Source organism: Schistocerca cancellata, chromosome 10 (genome assembly GCF_023864275.1).
Source record: "Schistocerca cancellata isolate TAMUIC-IGC-003103 chromosome 10, iqSchCanc2.1, whole genome shotgun sequence".
Taxonomy (NCBI): domain Eukaryota; kingdom Metazoa; phylum Arthropoda; class Insecta; order Orthoptera; family Acrididae; genus Schistocerca; species Schistocerca cancellata.
In genome coordinates, this window is record NC_064635.1 from 63,652,858 (window position 1) to 63,666,298 (window position 13,441).

The 13,441-nt window shown below is 42.6% G+C and overlaps 1 non-coding gene across 1 annotated transcript; it reads right to left on the reverse strand.

Annotated features, from left to right (window-relative positions):
- Positions 1 to 11,589: 11,589 nt before the first annotated feature.
- On the reverse strand, positions 11,590 to 11,664 carry Trnat-ugu (transfer RNA threonine (anticodon UGU)). Its single transcript has one exon. It is a non-coding gene; the product is annotated as a tRNA-Thr (tRNA).
- Between the last annotated feature and the right edge of the window lie 1,777 nt (positions 11,665 to 13,441).

The window sequence follows — 13,441 nt, forward strand, 5'->3', positions numbered from 1 at the left end:
TCTGAAATTAGAAACCTTTGCGCTATGCCAGTGGCAGCATTAAACTCTGTCCGTGTCGTCGACCGCCGGATTCAAACAGATTGCTACATAACCCCATTTTGGGGCTCCAATCAGACGAAAGTTGGAAAACCACGATATCCACTGTGACAGCTTTACGAAAACTGCTTTCGCACAATCAATTCAGGTTTCAATGCTTGTATTAATCTTTATTGACCGTACATTGTACACTTGTATGCTGATGGCTCTCGATATAAAGAGCTGCAGGATGTCCATTTCTCGGCCTCAAACTGATATGCCTCCATACCGTTCAATTTTTACCGCGATTCGAGGGGCTCTAAAATTTAGTCGTTATGTGGGCTCCAAAACCTCAGACTCAATAAGTGTATTGTAGTCTACTGAAAACCTGATATGGAACAGTAAAATTAACCTTCCAATACTGGAAATCCCACGAGAATGACTGCTAAATAAACGAAGAGGTATGAAAATATGATTTCTAGTGGTCCGACTTCATGCAGGATTGCGATACGGTATTGTAGAGCCTGTGTTGTTCCAAATTACGATGCAATGTCCGAAGGAACACTGCGTCGTTACTATGGAATAACACTGGCACTGCAATTGTAAGTAGGCTGTTTATGTTTTCTTTATTTGCATTGTTGTCTGCCATTGTAGTGTTGGGCAGCGGCAGCTGGATGTGAACAGCGCGTAGCGTTGCGCAGTTGGAGGTGAGCCGCCAGCAGTGGTGGATGTGGGGAGAGAGATGGCGGAGTTTTGAGATTTGTAATACTGAATGGCATGAACTGCTATATACATTATGATTATTAAGGTAAATACATTGTTTGTTCTCTACTAAAATCTTTCATTTGCTAACTATGCCTATCAGTGGTTAGTGCCTTCTGTAGTTTGAATCTTTTATTTAGCTGGCAGTAGTGGCGCTCGCTGTATTGCAGTAGTTCGAGTAACGAAGATTTTTGGTGAGGTAAGTGATATGTGAAAGGTACAGGTTAATGTTAGTTATGGCCATTCCTTTGTAGGGATTTCTGAAAGTCAGATTGCGTTGCGCTAAAAAATATTGTGTGTCAGTTTAAGGACAGTCTTGTACAATTTTTCAAAGGGGACGTTTCACAATGTCCTACTTATCCGCCGACACCGGACAAGCGACTTTTAGGTAGAATGTCTCCCCTGTATGTGAATATGCATAATGGATGTACGAGTCCTGGTTGTAGACACATGTTTGACGACATATGGAAGTTTGGGCCTGTTCGTGAGTCGTTGTCGGGTAGCAAAATGTTAAAACAACAGCTCCCGATTAGTGGGAAATACGACACGACACTTCATCATCAGGGATCGGGCGTACCCTGGGCTACGCTGGGAGTAGTTCCAGTGGCAGATCCTTCCACAACCACAACATTACACCAGATTATAAATCAAAAAGGCTTTTTTCAAAGCCAGCTGTTACAATATTCTCCATAAATATAGAAGGAATATCAGTAGAGAAAGAATTATTACTATCTAGTATGTGTAAGACAAAGAACTGAGATCTCCTGAGCATCCAGGAAACTCAAACAGGTCCGAATGACAGAAGGCCGAGGATACATGGAATGACATTGATCACTGAGAGAGCCGGTGAACAGTACAGCAGTGCAATATTTGCTGAACCAGGCCTCAACATCTCGTCCGCAGACTTAACTGTAAATAACTACACAGAAATACTGACTGTAGCCACAGAGACTTACGAGGTGTGGCTAGAAAAAAACCGGACTAGTACTGGTGAAACAATAAAACGAATGCAACAAGTCTGAAAGTCGCGTGGCCTGTCACGTGACTCTCGTTCCGCCCACTGCTTGAGTTTCATCTGCCTCCTGCACTCAGTCTGCCCGTGGCGTCTGTTTTAAGTAGTTGACGTTTCGTCTGTGCGTCGGAAAATGTTGAGTGTACAGAAAGAACAGCGCGTTAACATCAAATTTTGTTTCAAACTAGGAAAATCTGCAAATGAAACGTTTGTAATGTTACAACAAGTGTACGGCGATGATTGTTTATCGCGAACACAAGTGTTTGAGTGGTTTAAACGATTTAAAGATGGCCGCGAAGACACCAGTGATGACACTCGCACTGGCAGACCATTGTCAGCAAAAACTGATGCAAACATTGAAAAAATCGGTAAACTTGTTCGACAAGATCGCCGTTTAACAATCAGAGCAGTGTCTGAGTTAACAGGAGTTGACAAGGAAAGTGTTAGGCAGATTCTTCATGAAAGTTTCAACATGAACAAAGTGTGTTCAAAAATGGTTCCAAAGTGTCTCACAATTTAACAGAAGGAACGCCGAAGAATGATTTGTTCTGACATCCTGGAAAACATTGAAAGTGATCCCACCTTCTTACAAAACGTTATTACTTGGGATCAATCGTGGTTTTTTACATACGATCCCGAAACTAAACGCCAATCGGTGCATTGGAAAATTCCTGGTTCTCCACGACAAAAAAAAGCACGAATGTCAAAATCGAAATTCAAGGCAATGATGATTGTTTTTTTTTGACATCAAAGGGATTGTGCACATTGATTGGGTACCAGAGGGACAAACAGTGAATCAGCATTACTACATTAGCGTCCTGGCTACCCTACGTGAGAGAGTACGGAGAAAACGGATCGATTTGTGGAGAAAAAAGTCATGGATCCTTCACCAAGACAATGCCCCAGCTCACAGTGCGTTGTCAGTGAAGACGTTTTTGGCAAAACACAACATTCCCATCTTAGATCATCCACCCTGCTCACCTGATTTGGCCCCATGTGACTTTTTTCTTTTCCCTAAAGTCAAGTCAGCTTTGAAAGGAACTAGATTTGAGACTGTTGAAGCAGTAAAAGAAAAAGCGACGGAAGTAATGTATGGACTTACCGAAAATGATCTGCAGCATTGCTATGAACACTGGAAAATTCGTATGGAGCGGTGTAGAGACCGAGGAGGAGAGTACATTGAAGGGGATAACATGAAATTGTAAATAATTGTAAATAAATGTTTTTTCCAGCATCAGTCTGGTTTTTTTCTAGCCGCACCTCGTATACAGTAACATCAGTGTACAAACCACCAAACAATGTATTCCGTTTCAAAGAACCTGATAAGTGTGCTAGTCCCACTGCTGTTTAATATTTACACTGATGACCAGCCAGTTAATCCTGTCACAAAATCTTTCATTTATGCAGATGACACAGCACTTGCCGCGCAAGGTAGAACTTTTGAGGAGGTGGAAGAAAAACTCACAATAAGTCTTGAGGCATTATGTAACTACTGCGATAGCAACTAGCCAAACCCCTCCAAAACACAAGTGTGTGCATTCCACTTACGGAACAGAGAGACCCGGAGGAAACCGAGAATAACCTGGAGAGCTCAGGAGCTGACCCACTGTAACACCCCAAAGTACCTCGGAGTGAAGTTGGACCGGTCGCTCACCTTCAACAACCACTGTACAGATACAAAAATGAAATTGCGAGGAACAGCATTATTAGGAAACTGACCGTCAGCAACTGGGGAGCACACCCACATGTCCTCCGCACATCTTACCTCGCTTTGTGCTTCTCCGTCGCTGAATATGCAGCACCTGTATGGCAGAACTCCAGCCATGCCAAACAGGTAAATATTGCCATAAATGAAACAGGACGAACTGTAACCGGCTGCTTGCGGGCAGCGCCTGTTGACGAAATCTACCACCTAATGGGCGTAGCACCTCCAGACATCGGAAGGAGAACAGCAGCTGAAGTGGAAAGAAAGAAGCAGGAGACAGATCAGAGACACCCCCTGTTTGGATGCGAACATCAAACACCGAGACCCAAGTCGAGAAAAAGTTTTCTCCGGACAATGCAACCAATCTAGACACCACCTGCACATCATAGGATAAAACTCTGGCGTAGCTCATCGTCAGAGAAATATTGGGACAAACCAAGGAAGAACTTGCTACGTGTCATCATCTCCCGTACACGACATGGAAGGTACTCAATAGACTGAGAACTGGAGTATCGCGGTGTAAGGAGAACATGAAGAAATGGGGATACATCTCAGGGGACGAACTATGTGGGTGTGGTGAACCTCAAGACCATCAGCACCTGCTCAACTGCTGGAAACTGTCGGAACCTGTGTCCATGGACGACCTGATTATCGCCAATTATAAGGCAGTCTGTGCAGCGGAATTCTGGGAAGCACATAAAATATAAATATGCACATATTCTCTGTAATACGTGTAATATATATGTATGATAAATCATATTTAATATGTATATAATATGTTATGTTCTGGACACGTATAAATAAATAAATAAATAAAAGTGGGAAATACAGGTTCGAGTCCCGGTCCGCCACAAATTTTCACTGTCGTCATTCCACTATGTAGCGGATGATTGTCCATATTCTCAACTCCGAATACGTTTCATTTGGGATTGGTTTGGAATGACAATATTTACCAGTTAGCGAAGGAGTCCAGTGTTTTTCTGGCCCTGTAATAAACGTCAATCCAACATCTTTCGATATCACGTTATGGATGCAGAAACTGGCCGATTAAGAATATGCAGAGGATTTACATTTTCCAGTGTGCTATGGAGAACAATACTACGCTGCGAACTCCCCCTGGTTCCGAAAATTTCAGGAGAGCAGAAAGCTACCTTGATTACATACAAATCATGGTTCGATTCCTTCCCACTTACATTGAATAGGCATCAACGATAACTCTTTCTGCAGTTGTCAGAAGAAAGAACGAGAAGGTTTTTCCTGCAGTTTCTTCGAAGTACAGCAAAACCTTCTGAAATTGAATGTGTCGCTTCCAGCAAGTGCTCCTGATTTCTACATCGACATCGATAATCCACAAACCACCTGACAGTGCGAGGGACAGGGTACTTCTAGCACCACTAACTGATCCCCCTGTAATGAATTGATCAATAGAGCATATAGTAGTAGTATACGACACTCGAAGTAGTGAACCTAACGATACTCGAAGTATAGGACTTCACAGTACAGAAGACATTTTTCTGGAAATATACTAATTCTTTGTTTTGTCATCGCATTTAAACCCCAATAAGCTGTCTTGTTAACGTGTAAACATTAAAACACTTTAATTAAAATGTTAATTAGAACTTTTATTCTTTTATGCCTTATATTTAAATATCGACACTATCGGTGATTACTATGAATGATGTTATTTATTTCATATTTAAATCTGAAGAAGTGACATAAAAGTAGAATAAAAAATATACTTTGAAAAGTTTTGTAAATATAATTTCGATAATCGATGTATCGCATTATCATCTTTGGACAGGTGTGTAACGCAGCTCTTTGTGTATCCGGACGGAGAGCACATGTCCCATTCCATTGTGCGTTAGAATGAAATGTGCATGTACATAGTTCTTTGCTCATTTGTGTTGTCACTAACAAGTATGCATATACCAACTGGCTGGTAGTAAGAGAAGAATAAAACGAAATTTTAAGAATGCAACTCGCATCTGACACTATTTATCGAGTGATTAGCATCGTACAAGAACGTAAGCCCATCAGCTTTTAGCAGCGAAGCGGGAATTAAGATGCTCTTAGACAAAACGAAGCCAACATACCACATGGAGATGATCTACAAGATTCGGCTAGAAACAAGCTAAGTGAACAATTACAATCACCGTGGCCAACATTCGGGTCCTACTAGGTTTTGTTGTTTAATCAACAAACTCGCTGTAACGGTGAATGTTGAAATATGTTGAATCTTACTAGATTTCTATGATGAATTCTTCTCAGGTTATCAGCATGCATATATATGATTTCAGTCTTTTTCGGCGTATCCCAAAGATGAATTCTTCTCGGGTTATCAGCCGAGTGGTGGCGTCGTCTTGTCCCAACGTCTCGATGAGTTTCGTACCCATCATCTTCTGATCATAAGTTGATGGGTCCGAAACTCATTGAAACGTTGCAACAAGACGACCACTCGGCTGATAACCCGAGAAGAATTCATCGTTGGAATACGCCGAGAAAAACTGAAATCGCATATATGACTAGATTTTATCCATTATTAGCAAACAAAATAACCACAAAAAGAGGAGGATCTGGCAACATCACCCTCCCTGGTCCATTCGCGAATGGCGCGTGGTAAGCCTCTGTACTAGTTCTAATTTCTCGAGCTTTCTCGTTGTGGTCATTCCCCGAGTCGAATGTGGGAGGTAGTAATATGTTGTCCTATTATTTCCGGAAAGCGTTCTCTCGAAATTTCAGTAGTATATCTCTCCGTGATGCACGATGCTTCTCTTGTAGTGTCTGCCACTGGACTTTGTTGAGCTTTTCTGCAGCACTGTCGAGCGTACTAAACTATTCCGTGACGAAACGCATCGCTGTTTGTAGGATCTTCTCTGGCTCTTCTATCAGTCCTGCCTGGTAAGGCTCCCAGATTGACGAACTACACACAAGCATCCGTGGAACAAAGACCTTGTGAACTTTTTTTGCTGTAGAGAATAACTATTACACCCGACTGTTCAGAGAAGCTATAGAAAAACACAAAGATGACAATAGCTTCAACAAGAAGGAAGAAAGCCTCAAGGTAAACTAATCCTGGATTCCCGTGCTGGAGCGAACGAGCGTTGGAGGTAGTAAGAGGAAAACCGCAGCGGTAATGACGACGGGAAAGCCCTCGAACGTTGCCGTGCCTGGTACACACAATCTGCGCCTGCCAGATCGATTCCAGTCCACCACCAGTAATGGAGGGTAAAGCTTTGATAATACAACCACTCGGGCTGACTAAACGCCAGAAAAGTGACCAAACGAAAGTCGGCCGATGAACGCCAGACAGTAGCTAAATGTACGTTTCCCTAGGTGCGGAAAGTTATAACAACGTCCTGTGGAATATTCGTTCGTCTTCCGGTGTCCAATGCGGTCCACAGGACGCTGAGTGAAACGTTTTCCTAGCCGCCGGGCGGTAAGCATCCAGAACGTAAAAAATTAAGATGTAGTTTTTTATATAATTTGACAACTGTACGTGGTAGAGTGACACGAGAACTACCTTCTGACACCTTTTTTTTTTAATTTTGTGATACTGAAATAGAGAATCTTTGAGTTTTTGAGAAAAAAGTAGCTTCTCGGGTTACTCATTATCTATCACGTCATATCTCCTAAACTAGGTTTCGTACAACGACATTAATATTATATTTCACTTGAGTATTAAATGTCGATAACAATATCAACAGGCAGTTTGTTGTCACTTCATTTGTTTCGTGATCGTTGTAGCCGTTCTTTCTGAAGACATTGCACATGTGGTTCAGCTCATATAGCAGATTATTGGCATCTGATATCGTTCTTGCAGGATGTACCAATATTTGTAACAGAGTGCAGTTCTCTGTTGTGTGATGCTTGCTGAACGCATACAAGTAGGAGTTTCCTGATGACGCGGTGGCCGAGGTATCCATTTCAACGCGGTGGGCTACAACATCGAGGAAGGGCGATACATAGTTTTTTTTACTAATTACACGATGAATTGGATGTTATTGTTAACGCTCTTGTGATGCTGTAAGGACAAGTTGAATTTTTCATGGATGTTGGACAAAATAACGAACGTGTCGTCAACTTACAGGAATCATCAACTAGGCTTTAACGGGGTCGTGACTTAGGCAATAGTCACGAAATTCTATATAAGAAGTTTGCAACAGGTGGAGCTTACGCGCTTCACTTAGCAACATGTTCGTCTGATCACAATACTGGCTGTTGTTGAGAAAACAGGATGAGTGTGTAACACAACAACTCTGTGAGCTACCAAATTTTTTCCCTGCAATTTTACTTTCCGATGTATTTTTTTTCTATGAATTAAAGTTTGTAAATAAGAGTACTAATGTCCGTATGATGAAACGGAACTTCTTCTCATTGTAAAGTTAAATAAATGTGAGTAGTATAAGCTAGTGCTAGTAGACACGCTGGCTTAGTCAGGGCGATGCGATATTGTCAGAGAGTATAGTGAATTGGCAGTTGCATTATCACTGGACGCTCAGGAGCACCAGCAGTTCAGCATAGCGCAGGCAGAACGTAAGTGTGTTGACAGAGACAGACGAGTCGAGAAATGGTCGTAAAGCAGTGGTGCTAAAGTACGTAATGGCTCGGCGTACATTTGGTGTGGGCGGGTGGAGCATATGGCAATAAATTACTCTGGGTCCAATTTCATTTGTTACGGATCTAAGAAGAATAGCCTGTGCTACACATCGTCAACAACAATGCCTTACATCGTACCGACGACATCTCTACCTGAAGTAAGATCCAACTAATTACTTGATCAGACTTTTATACGGCTAGCCAGCGTCGTAGTTCATTTTGTGTTTGAATAATATTCAGTTATCCCAAAGTGTTGACACTCATTTTTACCTAAGACAAAATTCCTAATTCGGATTCATCCTATTCACTACTGACGATCCGAGAGAGTCCTAATGATTGAGAAACTATTACTGTTCTCGAAACAACAGATACCATTGATGACCGTGCAGCTTCTCTAGAATAAATGATAATTAATTGAAACCCTCAGCTGCCGACAGGAGTTGTTGATATACCTCGATGGGGACAGTTGGTTGGTTGGTTGGTTGGTTGGGGAGGGAGACCAGACAGCGTGGTCATCGGTCTCATCGGAATAGGGAAGGAAGTCGGCCGTGCCCTTTCAGAGGACCATCCCGGCATTTGCCAGGAATGATTTAGGGAAATCACGGAAAACCTAAATCAGGATGGCCGGACGCGGGATTGAACCGTCGTCCTCCCGAATGCGAGTCCAGTGTCTAACCACTGCGCCACCTCGTTCGGTGGGGACAGTTGAATATGTGTGCCCCGACTGGGACTCGAACCCGGGATCTCCTGCTTACATGGCAGACGCTCTATCCACGAGTCTCACGGGAAGTGTGCACGGGATAAGTCCCTGCAGTCGCGCTGATCATTTCTGTCCTCAGTGTCTCAGATGGATAGAGCGTCTGCCATATAACCAGGAGATCCCGGGTTCGAGTCCCGGTCGAGGCACACATTTTCAGCTGCCCCCATCGAGGTATATCAACAACACCTATCGGCAGCTGAGGGTTTCAGTTAATTATCAACTATTACTTTGTTTGTATTAGAGAAATAATAGCAATTAAAAATTCAATAATTTTCGAAACAATAATCGAAGCAACTGCTTCAGTCTAGTAAGCAGTAATTTGAAAGACGGTGCTTAACAAAGTGAAATTCGGTAAAAGATATTTTTGTTGTAGTTTTTCATGGGTAAATAAGTTTTTCATTTTACGCATCTCAGTCAGTCAAAAATGTGGTGTCACCGCCAGACACCACACTTGCTAGGTGGTAGCTTAAATCGGCCGCGGTCCATTAGTACGTGTCGGACCCGCGTGTCGCCGCCATCAGTACTTGCAGACCTAGCGCCACCACATGGCAGGTCTAGAAAGACGGACTAGCACTCGCCCCAGTTGTACGGACGACATTGCTAGCGACTAGACGTACGAGGCCTTCCTCTCATTTGCCGAGAGACAGTTAGAATAGCCTTCAGCTAAGCACATGACTACGACCTAGCAAGGCGCCATTAGCCTTACCTACTTTGAGAGTTATAGTATAAATGTCTCAAGAAGAACGCTGTATTCATCAGAGAATAAAAGTTAAGTATAAAGCAACTACGTACTTTTCTTGCTACCATTCAATAGTTATCCTGTTTCAGACTTCTCGCCCGTCTGCATTAGTTAGCGTGCCTTTCGGTTACCTCCGAGTGGTGTGGCTGTCTTGCTACGCCACAACAAAAAATATATGTTAACGTCTTGAGCCAGTAATAGTAGGAACTCCACAAAGTGACTAGCAGTAATTGTTAATGAATAATGACAAAATCTGAAGTTAAAAGAAACCAGTGAGTCAGTAAAATCACGTTACGAACTCTGTCATCCTTATATATTCTAAATTTTGACTTTCCAAATTACGTACCAGTAATTCACAGGAAGGTGATTATTGAATGACACTATATCGTTAGAATAAATTTTAAGCTGACTGAGAGCACTCATCCGGCTCGGTGGCCGAGCGGTTCTAGGCGCTTCAGTCCGGAACCGCGCGACTGCTACGGTCGCAGGTTCGAATCCTGCCTCGGGCATGGATGTGTGTGATGTCCTTAGGTTAGTTAGGTTTAAGTAGTTCTAAGTTCTAGGTGACTGATGACCTGAGAAGTCCCATAGTGCTCAGTGCCATTTGAACCATTATTTTTTGTAAAGTCCCATAGTGCTTAGAGCCATTTGAACCATTTTGAAAGCACTCAGTAATGAATAAACACAAATAACTTTTTGAGTACCTTCGGCTGCTGAAACCTACCAGGGATAGGGAGGAGACGAACTGAGCAGTGGCTATCGACACCAGGAGCGTCATAAACGGGTCCCCGAGTGTCGTCATGGAATTTGCAGTGGGACCGAGTACACTCCGCAGCTAGTGCAAGAACCACTACGCACTGGGCAGCCGCCGCTCTACCATGGTCGCTTGACGTCACCTTCTGGGCCTGCAAACCTGAGCTGACTCGACGGATGTCAGCTGGAATCCGACACGCAGTTGAATTAGTAACAGCCGAGGCTGCTGCAGAAGAACGATGACTTGTAAACACTGTGAATAAATAACACCAGTCTGCTTATTAAAACTGTTTTGTCAGATGATTTGTTGAACGTAGGTGTTCTAGAATCAATTTTTTATGCTGATTCTAGAATGAACTACTGTTTTTGTCTATCACGTCAAGTTTTGCATAAAATAAGAAATAATATTTTGACGATTTTCACTTCCGGGCCCACTAATATATTCTAACACCATTCAACACAAGGTGAGTTTTTAATCAAAACGCATTTAAAAAATGAAATACATCTAAAAAATTCTCCTTAGAACTCCCCTAATTGGTATCGTGATTACCTTCTATAAAAACAAGAAGTCAAAATCGTTCCATAAATATTTAAAATTTCTCTTCTTTGACTTCTTTGTAGATGGCAGTCCCTCTTCAGCATCCAACAGTAATCGGCGATGTAGCTGCTGTCCAGTGCCACAGGTACCTCCTCTTAACAGCTCAGTGAAAACGTTCACTCTGCTCTTCAATATAATGTTTCAAATTTACGGAAAGAAGTTGATACGTGAGCGTAGAAAGTGGACTTTCACACTAATTTAACAGCCCATCTTCAGCAAATTTTGCAACTTTTTTTAACAATGGCCTTGTAATTAGAATCTTTGTTGTTGTTGTTGTTGTGGTCTTCAGTCCGGAGACTGGTTTGATGCAGCTCTCCATGCTACTCTATCCTGTGCAAGCTTCTTCATTTCCCAGTACCTACTGCAACCTACATCCTTCTGAATCTGCTTAGTGTATTCGTCTCTTGGTCTAAATATACGATTTTTACCCTCCACGCTGCCCTCCAATACTAAATTGGTGATCCCTTGATGCCTCAGAACATGTCCCACCAACCGATCCGATCTTTGTTATTCCACTGAAAGTTCTCAGTAACTGATCGGAAGGTGACCATGCATCTTTTCGTTTTCTCGTCATGAATTGATAATTAAATCAAGATCCTAAGCTGTCGACAGGCGTAGATATACATCAACAGGGACAGTTGAAAATGTTCGCCCCGACCGGGACTCGAACCCGGGATCTCCTGCTTACATGGCAGACGTTCTGTCCAGCTGAGCCACCGAGGGCACAGAGGACAATGCGACTTAAGGGATTTATCCCTTGCACGCTCCCCATGAGCCCCACATTCCCAACTTAATGTCCACACACTACATTCGTAGTGCCCTTGCCCATTACACTCATTACTCGCGGCAGACAATCTTACCGAATCCCGTAAGAGGGCGGGCAATGCGTGTGCATCCAGCACAGAAGAAGAAGGTCAATGGCCGGTTAGCCTTAATTATATGAAGATGGTATCTGTTCTTTCGGACATGTCCGAAAGTACCCCGAAAGTAGTGATACCATTTTCATATATGTTTTCTTTATTGTCTTATCAAAATCTCCATCCTTCATCAATTTCATTATTTGCGGATAAAAAAATTCAACTTTCAATTTGTCTAGTGGGGTGAATGGAAATTTTTTGGGAAGGTACTTGATGCAGGGCCCATCCTGTGGTAGAGCGTTTAGAAATTACTTCATCAAGCCCAGTTTTATCTGTAGAGGTGGAGGCAGGACTTTTTTGTTCTACAAGCGGTTCATGCAGGGTATTTTTAGTTACAGGTACAAAATTTCTCCGCTCTGACCAAACAACCACACTCCAATGTTTCTGCCTTAAGCGACTGTCACATTCACATAGAAAGTTAGGCATTTTTGCGAACCCAGCCTGTTGTCCCAACAGTTTTCCGATAGCTGTGAAGTCACCGCACATAAGCCAAATGTGTTCCTCATACTGGATACCTGTTAAGAGTATCTTCACGTTCTCCATACATCACTGTGGGCCTTAAGAATGGACCCATACACATTTCGATTACACAGAGACACGCCTTTTAGGCTCCTCATTGACGAGTCTAGGAAAGTCTCCACTGTGTAGGATCACGTTCGATGCCATAGAAGTGCATTAACTCGTTTATGTTGTTGCAGTAAAACAAGGACTCGCTCTGTGAGAATAAATGAACTAATTGAATTCGCTCTCTCTATGTCTGTACTATGAGTAATATGTTCCCGGTTCCAGAAAATTCTTACTTTTTAACCGGAAGCCAAGTAGTTCCTCAGATTCCTTTGGCAAAGTGAAAACTCGTACAAGAGCATTAAGTTCTCTCAGACAACAGTTAAGGAGTAAAGTCGCATTCAGGTTGGTGGATATCACTATTGCCTTCGGTAGTTGCATCAACTTCATGTTCTTCATCATCTTCTGCCACGCTATCTACAACAGTTGGAGGAAGAGAAGGAATCAGATTTCCTCCATGTGAAAACTGGTCTAATGGCTTAATCAGTGCTTGGATACACAATTTATCTCTTATTTTTCGAACTGCAGCCCTGAACATTAACTAAGCTGAAGTAACAGTCATTAAGGTGATTTTTAATTCCCTGCACACCACTGAAATCACAAATGGCATCCACGTCTTCTTTCCTTCTGTCCACAATCTTAACCTTTCCACACATAGTGGCTAACCGTCTCTGGCGCCCATCCCTTGTAACTAAAGTCTGCTAACGCTTACTGGCGTCGTTCACGCTTCACAGATTCCAAACAGCTATCCTGATTTCATGCACAGGTGTTTCCGCTCCGACTTCTGTACTGTCGTCCCCTGCAAAAGTTATGGCAGACCTCCATGCCGTAGTTGCTAGTATTCAGTATCTCCTCATTTGTTACACGATCTACCCATCTAATCTTCAGCATTCTTCTGTAGCACCACTTTTCGAAAGATTCTATTCTCTTCTTGTCTAAACTATTCATCGTCCATGTTTTACTTCCAAACATGGCTACACTCGATAGACATATTTTCAGAAAGGACTTCCTGACACTTAA